The sequence below is a fragment of the Equus caballus genome, chromosome 23, assembly GCF_041296265.1.
Source record: "Equus caballus isolate H_3958 breed thoroughbred chromosome 23, TB-T2T, whole genome shotgun sequence".
Lineage (NCBI taxonomy): Eukaryota > Metazoa > Chordata > Mammalia > Perissodactyla > Equidae > Equus > Equus caballus.
In genome coordinates this window covers 16,488,592-16,497,803 of record NC_091706.1, presented here as the reverse complement: position 1 = coordinate 16,497,803, position 9,212 = coordinate 16,488,592, and the positions used below count along the sequence as shown (strand labels likewise).

Here is a 9,212-nt window from a genome sequence, read left to right as displayed (position 1 = left end):
CTCCTAATTCAGAGATGTGGAGGTCGGAGGATCCTTACTAACCTTGCCATCTCCCCACCTCAAAATTAACTTTGAGTTTGAGGTTTAGAGAGGAAACAACATCTTCCTGTTGGCTGGCATCACTCACTCAGGAAAGGATCCCAGAATCCACTCACGCGAGAACTCCAAAGTATCTGAGGTCCACTGGATTAATCCAATAATTAACATACAACACTGATTGGACTTTTCAAAATGCTAGAATGGACCTAAAGAAGGGCTCACTCAATTATCTGTTTTTTGCTGGTGAGGAATCGAGGTCACGCAGCAGACTGGTGGCAATGCTGAGAGGTAAACCCTTTCTCATGTTTCCAGGAGGGTCCTCTCTCCACTGGACCATGCTGGGTTCACCAAGCTATGACTGTGAATGATCATTGGCAAAGAAATGCTCACTGCTTTCAGCCTCCAGCTCCTGCAGGTCTCTTTCAGAGCCACACTTCACGCTCCATCTCCTTTCTTTCTATCTCAGTCTGCTTGGGCTGCCATAACAAAATACAATAGACTAGATGGCTCAAACAACAGAAATTTATTTTCTCACAGTTCTGGCGGCTAGAGGTCCAAGATCAAGGGGCCAGCAGGGTCAATGTCTCGTGAGAGCTCTCTCCTTGGGTTGCAGACAGCCACGTTCTCACACGGCCTTTCCTCTGTGTGTGCACGTGGGGACACAGAGAGAGAGAGAGAGATCTCTTCCCTCTTCTTAAAAGGCCACCAATCCTATAGGATTAAGACCCAACTTTAAGACCTCATTTAACCTTACTTTGCTCTTAAAAGCCCTATTTCCAAACACAATCACATGAGGGCTAGGACTTCAACACATGAATTTGGGGGAGATAATTCAGCCCACAGCACTTTCTCATCCCACTGCTCGAGAATCTGGATTTATAACTCTTGAACTCAAACTAGGCGTTTGAAGAACATCAAATTGTATTAAGAATATCCTTTATTGTTTTTAAATACGGCCAGAGCAGGATAATTGCTACAACATTTATTCTTCTAGAACAAGCATTCACTTCTCTCAACACGTCCAATCCCAATTTACTGTGTCTAAGACAAGTGAGTCTTGAGCATCTGTTTTGTGTGAATAAGGAAAACAAACAATTTAGTGCACTCCTTCTCAATTTTAATAACATCTGGATATAATATAGCAAGGTTGATGTTCTATGAAACTTGTTAAAGTGGGACCCTACCCACATTGTTTCCACCAGCCACCAGGTTCCCAATTAAATCCTGAGCAGCCAGTGAGCTGAGTGCCTGATAGCACAGAGGCCAGGCAACCTCATTACTCATCAGGTTAATTTAATCAGTTGTTTTTGCTAAGTGCCTGTGAATAGCTCCCAAAATTTAAAACACAAATACCAAATGTGAGTGGAATAAATTCCCAAGTGTGTGGAATTCCTCATGCCTCTCTCCACCCACCCATTTCCTCTTGCCTGGGTCACCTGCCTGCAAAACATCCCTCTCTGCCAGCAACCAGTCTCATTTTATGAGACGTAAGCTTAGAACCTCAAAAACAGGAATAACAACACATGCCCTGTTTTGCGTATTTGCAAATCTGGTGTAGCTGCACGGATTCTTGTGCTGTAGGAAGAGTCCTCTGATCCAACAACTGGAATGTGTTCTCACGTTTGAAACTCTGCAAAAGAAAGAAAAGGAGAAGACAAAGTTTAGCGTAGGAAACAACCTTTTCTGCAGCTGGTGGTACGGGGAGATGGGCAACAAGGAAGGAGAGCTGCCTGTGCTCAGCAGCGGATGGGGCTCTGCATCTGCCCAGCTGGGAGCACTGGGTATGGAGGCCAAACCTCACGGTCCCAGGAGGTGGGCGAGCCACTCCCTCCTCATCAGCATCCCCCGGAAGAGCTTTGCTCACCAACTGTGGACTCTCTGACCAACGACGGAAGTGTATACCCTATTCTCAAGGCCTCAGAGAAAACAAAACATGGTCATAATTTTAAGTGTTTGAGAGGCCAAAAAAAAAAAGAAATTTGGATGTGCCAGCCAGCACCAGTCATATGAAGAATTGCTCCCAGGTGACTGACCAGGAGGCTCCTCAAGATCTCTGGCAGCGGAGGAAGGCTCTTTAAGAAAATAGCTTCAACAGTTTGTTAAAATTTTCCCTGTTATTTCATTTCTGTAACAGTTAATACCCGGCTGGCCTTTAGTGAGAACTTCCCCTATAGAGTCTGATAAACGTGGTCCAGGTTTCGTCACTAAGAATGTGTTATCCAGGGGCTGGCCCCGTGGCCGAGTGGTTAAGTTCGCACGCTCCGCTGCAGGCGGCCCAGTGTTTCGTTGGTTCGAATCCTGGGCGCGGACATGGCACTGCTCATCAGACCACGCTGAGGCGGCGTCCCACATGCCACAACTAGAAGGACCCACAACGAAGAAGATACAACTATGTACCGGGGGGCTTTGGGGAGAAAAAGGAAAAAATAAAATCTTTAAAAAAAAAAAAAAAAAGAATGTGTTATCCAAAATGCCTGTTTAGTTTTAAAGGTGGAACTCCACCCTTTGCTGAGTTTTAAGTATGTAAGGAATGTCACAACAGGACAGAGTAGTAGTGGGACAAATGGACATGGTGGGGAGACAAAATGATCCATGTGAAACAACTCAGTATTTTAATAAAATAAAAAACATCCATGAGGAAAAGATTAGCACTCCATAGAAAGAATAATGGTCAAAGGACACGATCAGGCAATTGACAAACACAAACCCAAATATTTGTTTGGGTTTTTTAAGTGCAATGTCCTTAGTAATCAAAGAAATGAAAAATTTAAATGTTTATAATTTTTCATTTATCAAATTGACAATTTAAAAAGAAATAATGGAAACTACTTTTGGAAAGAACGCAGGGAATTCTACAACTTGCGGGTTAGAATGAAAATTGAAAGAATTTTTTCCAAGTTGATAATGTGGCACTAGGAAGCAAAAGTCCTAAAATTTACATTTCATTTGACATTGGAATTCCAAACTTAACCTAAGGAAATAATTGTGGAAAGCACAAAAATGAAGCTAGCTATAACATCCATCATAGGGTTGTTTATAAGAGGGAAATAATGCTGGATAAATGAACTAAAGAACATCTATCCAATAAAATACTAAGCAGTGATTTAAAATTACATGGAAAAGTATTTGTGGACTCTTAAGTTCTAAGATAGGTTATTAAACAATATGATCCTATATTTATAAACATTTAATATGCATGTATAAATATATGAATGATATATAGTCATAGAAAAAGACTAACAAGATATAAGCTAAAATGTCAGTTGTATCTATAATGAGATCATGAATGATATTTATTTTGTTCTCTTTTTTTGGTGAGGAAGATTGGCCCTGAGCTAACATCTGTGTGTTAGGTGTATAGGTCCTGACATGTATAAGTGTATAGGTCCGCGCCCAAGATCCAGACTTGCAAACCCTGGGCCGAGCATGCGAACTTAACCACTACACCACTGGGCCAGCCCCCTATTTTGTTCTTTTTGCTTCCCCATAGTTTCTAAATTTTTTTCAGATAACATATAACTTTTTATAATAATTTAAAAAGTTGGATTTTTTAAATAGAATTTTACAAGTTTAAGGAAAAACCAACAGTCTGACAGGCTTGTGTTTCTCCACTAAGCTAAATGGCTTTCACTGACTGCTTCCAGAGACTGCGCTGCCTCCCTCTCCCGTGCTCTGTGGTCAGTTCGGTGATAATTTCCTTCACATCATGAAAAAATTATCTGAAACCCCAAGCTCACTCATTCAATTAACTCCCTACCTCTTCCTTACTCAACATTCAATTAACATTGAATCACTTTAAGTCTTGCTATTTTAAAAACCATTCTGGCTAATCTGTTTTTTCAATCGGCCAGCTCTTCTTTTATCTTCCAAGCGTTGGAACACCTCTGAAGACAGGAGGATTTTTGTAAACAAGTCACTCTCGTTCTGTACAGAAACACTTCACCTATGTCCAGTGTCCATTCTCTAAGGTCTAGTAGGTGTGTAAAGCAAAATGGAATAACTTAGAATCTTCCAACCTACAGGGCATGGCCTGGTATAACACGAAAATACCTGACACAGATCGAGGCAAAAATCTTTGAAAACCTGCGTCACCACGTAGTCGTGCAGGAAGCCCACGCAGCCCAGGCTGTGCAGGTGTGGCCCTGGCCTCTGTCTGCAGTCGGCCCCCTGTGTGACTTTGGACAAGCAGTCATTGCTCTGGGCACCAGTTACACCATTTCTGAAACTATGGTACCATTTCTAAGACGACATCTAAACTGATGGAAGTTTATGTCCTTTTCAACCCAAATATGTTACTCTAACAAGTCCTTTAACTCTGTGCAATCACTCAGTTCCCCTTAAAGGGGCTCACTGCCTGGTATCATGACAAATACAGTTCTTTTCCTTATGGTATATCCTGAATTTAGATATTTAGATAGATATTTAGATATTCAGCCTACTTCACAAATTGTTCCAATACTCATTTCATCTTACGATGTCATTTTCCTCTGGTTTCTCCATCCTTCCCTTTCTCCTCTGTTCTATCTTGCCGAGTTGATTCAGGCTACACATGAATCACCTATTTATCTCTGCAGTCCGGGGATTGGCCCTTTGTTTTTGTAACCTGAGGGAAGTTAGTCATTTGAAATGCTTTGCTCTGTTACAACTTATCATATATGTTGTTATTTCAAGGTAAAAAGAGAGGCAGTCAGAAAACAGAAGAGCAAGAATTATAAGAGACATCACCGGGATGGCCCAAGACTGCAAGCGACTGCTGAAAAGTTCACAAACACAACGCTGTTCTCAAACCAAAGCGAAGACAACCTCTCTGACCCAAGACAAGAGAGAGCAATACTAACTCCAAATGCTGGAGAGGCGCTGAGAAACTGGACCACTCGTCCGTTACTGGTGGGAACATCCAAGGGCACAGCTACTCCAGAAGAGAGTGAGGCACTTTCTCATAAAACTGAACGTGCACTTACCATACAGCCTAACAGTTACACTCAGGCATGTATGCCAGAGAGATGGAAACATGTTCACACAAACACCTGTGCAGAGATGTTCATAGGAGCTTCATCCACAACGTCCCAAAACAGGGACCAACTGAAATGGCCCTCAATGGGTGAATGGTTGAAGAAGCTGTCATACATCCAAACCATGGAACACTACTCTGCACTACAAAGGAACAAACTATTGACACACTCCAAGACTTGGATGGGCCTCAAGGGAGTTACACTGAGTGAAAACAATAATCTCAAAATGTTACACCTGTATGATTGCATTTATACAACATTCTTGAGGTGACAAAATTATAGAAATGGACAACAGATTAACAGTTGCCAGGGTTGATGGGGGAGGGGGGAGAAGGCGGGGGCTGCAGCTATAAAGGGTGGCACGAGGGATCCTTGCAATGGAACTGTCCTCTATCTCCAATGTGGTGGTCACACAAATCTGCACAGGCAATAAAGTGACACTGAAATAAATATACATGAATGAGTGCATGTAAAACGTGAAATCCAGAGAAGGCCATTGGATTATATCAATATCACCAATATCAATTTCCTGGTTTTGATATTGTACTATAATTATCCAAGATGTGGAGAGAGAGAGATCAATGCTAACAGCACATATGTGAACAATAAGGAGGTAGAATCAACTCAGAGTATTGAATTTTTCCTGTAAAGCTTTCTTATCAAATGGAAATGAAAATCTCTCCTATAGACCACATCCCCTGAAATTTTAACCTATTCCTAAGTTTAGGTGTTCTATTTTTTGGTGGTTGTCATGGTGATGTTTAAAGAAGGAGAGAACTGTAAAATGCTATACAAAGGATCCTATTTTCTGCAAGTAGCTGAAATAGTGTTTCCTTGGTGTAGCACATGCCGTTGGTTCCGTACCCACATGGCTTGTTCAACCTCAGAGGTCACTTGCAGATAGAAACGCAGGAAGTTGACCCCTCAGGAGCAACCTCCCAGCAGTGAAGGACGAGAGTGAGGGTATAAATCCGCGTCTTCCTGCCCTACAGTGGGATGACCTGAGGCATAATCTACCCCGTCTCTCGAAGGATCCCCAACAGAATGGAACCTCAGTTGCCTACAGGAGTAATCTGCTCTGGATCACACCTTTCATGGCTCTTCTTTCTTTCTTGTCTCACTCTCCCTCCTCCCTCATTCCACCTCCCCAGTAAGCCACTTGAACCCAACACCCTGTCTCAGGGTCTGCTTTTGGAAGGACCCAAATTCAGAGACACTAAGGATGCCCGGCTGCAGACGCCAGGGCCTGTTCTCTAATAACGGAGATTTTTTTTCTTACTTTCCCTAATCAATACCAAACTCAAAAAAACAAAACAGAAAACTGCTACAAACTTCGTGAAGATTTAACAAAACACAATTTTTTTTATTTAAGACTAAAGACAACACCCTCAGGTAAACACAGTGTTGGACATTTCAGAAGCTTCTCTCCTATCTGCCTGGTAACAAACATGGACAGTGGCCACTAGGCTGTTTATTTAACAACTAACTGCAAAGCCTTTTTCATACAGGTTACACTCACTGAGGCAAATCTGCTCTCGGTGCACACATCTTCAGAAAACTGCCATACTTGTGCTCTAGATTCTAGAAAACCTTCTGGGGCCCACAAACCCAGGAGTCCCATCCAAAGAGCTGAGGTGTTGGCCAGTTTCCAAGAGGCAACCTAAGTGACTTGGGAAAGTCAACTTATAGCAAACTCTGGTCTGAAAAATAGAGGAAGCATTGGGATCCTGAAAATCATGCTAAATATAACCCACTTAGACTATTAACCAGCCAGTGTCCTATTAATCAATACCTTGAGTCACTCTGAAGCTTGACTCCTATCCAGGCTGCCCCTCCACTGTCACCATTTTCAATGGTTCTGCTATAAATATGTTTGTCTGTGGGGTCTATTAAATAGGAAAATATAGAAATATACTTTTAAACAGTTGATTGATAGAATAGCTGAAAAACAATGGACTGGGAGTCTGAATATTTAGAACTCAGCTCTGCCTGTACTGGGGGACAGGGAGCAATTTTGGCCACGCCCCTTGGACCTCCTGGGTCTCTATTTCTTATCGGCAAAATGAAGGGTTTGAATTCGATGAGAAAGAAAATCCAAGCTCCATCCAGCTTTTCAAGGCTGTGATTCTAGACACTGTTTCTTTAGGAGAAATGGGATCTGCCAACAGTGTTATTATCCATGCACTGATCCATTTAACATTTACTGAGCACCCTCGACAGAGCAAACACTGTGTAAGGGACATCAAAATGTCACCATGCATGAACAGACAAGCCTGCCCGGCCTCTGCCACAGCTCAGATCCTCATCTCTACACTTCCCTTCATCTTGGTTTCATTGGCCCCAGATTCAATGTCCCAGGAGCCAGTGTCGCCAGGCCAAGCTTAGGTCATGGGCTTGTCCCCAGGCTCTGGAACAAGACAGATCAAGAAAGAATCTGGCCTCTGTTGATGTTCATGGTGGCAGGTAACAGGGGTGGCTGTCACCAGGAATTGCCCACCCACCAAGATGATGCATGATAGCGAATGGCTCCAACGGGAAGTCAGGAGACTCAAAGGAAGAGGAGCATTTGAAGACCAGACGGCACATGTCCCCAGGTCTGCCTCCCTGAGCTCTCTGGCACACCATGCAAATGTGTGAGTGCAGGTGTGCATCCTGGAGAAAGAGAGGAACCACAAGCTTCCTCTGGTTCTCTGAGGATTCTGACCTAGGCGGAGAGAAGCAGAATCCTAGGGGTCTCTCACACTAGTGGACAGATCGCTTTCCACTTCATTTTTCATAAAGTTCTCACATGAGACGCAACCTTGAAGAAGCTACTAAAGGATCTGGGAGTACAGATTGGGATCGCCTTTCTGGCTCTATCTCACTCTCAGTATATTGTCACCACCACGTTCTCAAAGAGGCCAGCGGAGAAAATGTTTAGGACGATATTCGGGACAAGGGTACCCGTCAGCGCCTAGGTCAAGGGACGCATGGAGAACTTCCCACTGTGTTGTGGGTGAACATCACTGGCTGTGCTGGCCCACGTCAGCAGTGGATTTGGGCTTCCCCGGGTCCTAATCCCTTCCTAGCACTAGAAATCCTGTTTCCACCACCGCCCTGTGCTCCATCTCCTCTCACTGACTAAGCAATCAGTGTAATTGGAAGGTCACCATAAAAGTACCTTTGACATCTGCTCAGACCTCAAGCAATTACATCTAGGATTTGTACAGAAATGCAAAGGACCGAGAATAGCCAAAAAAAATCTGAAAAATATGTCAAAAATTATCAAACTGTACTTCTGAAATACGTGTAGCTTATTTTATTTCAATTATATCTCGGTAAGACTTTTTTTTAACGAGGGGAAACACCAGCTGGATACCATGAACATTCCAGACACAGGTCTGTGCAAAGGCTCAGTCAAGAGACCATTCGTGACCATGCCCCTCCCAAACCCCACCCACTCCAGAGGTAAGCACGATCCTGCGCTTTATGGGTATCATTTCCCTGTCATTTTAAAAAATATGTTTACTACATATACAGTTTCATTCTGTCCGTTTTTTACCTTTATATTCAACATATGCTTCTGTGACTTGCTGTCCTTGTTCTCCAGTTTGTTAGTAACATTCATGCATGTTCATGTGTGTGGTAGTAGTACATTCATTTTCACTGCCGTCTAGTATTCCAAACTGCTTTCATTCACTCTACTTTTAATGGACATTTGTATTCTTTCCAGTGTCTCACTGTTTCAAACATTGCTACTGTGAGTGCAGGCAAGAATTTCTCCTGGGTACAGACTCAGTCAAAGACTGCCCAGTCATGGCATATGTGCATCTTCCCCTTTATTAAATAACTTAAAATTCTTTTCCAAGTACTGGTATCAATTTACCCTCTCTCTAGCAGTACATAAGCGCTCTGGTTGTTTTACATCCTCAACTACATTTAATATGTTCAGACTTTCTAAATGTTACCAATCTGGGGTATGTAAAATGGCATTAGGAGCTGGTCTTTAATTTGCATTTCCAAAGATTACTTCTTTGCATGTCAGTCCTCCCCACCAGCTATTCAGATCCTGAAAGGCAGGAAGCATGCATAATACGTGCCGGCTCCAGCACATAGCACTTTCTAGCACACAGGACCCATGACTGTCAGTGGAGTGAATACACGATGCTAGTTCCTGGGCTT

General features: G+C 42.9%; 1 long non-coding RNA gene across 1 annotated transcript in view; it reads right to left on the bottom strand.

Annotated features, from left to right (window-relative positions):
- Positions 1 to 547: 547 nt before the first annotated feature.
- LOC138920345 (uncharacterized) overlaps positions 548 to 9,212 on the bottom strand; it is a 23,346-nt gene continuing 14,681 nt past the window's right edge. Inside the window, exon 4 of the long non-coding RNA XR_011431378.1 lies at positions 548 to 1,669. This is a non-coding gene — a long non-coding RNA (uncharacterized lncRNA). The remainder of the gene's footprint in view (positions 1,670 to 9,212) is intronic.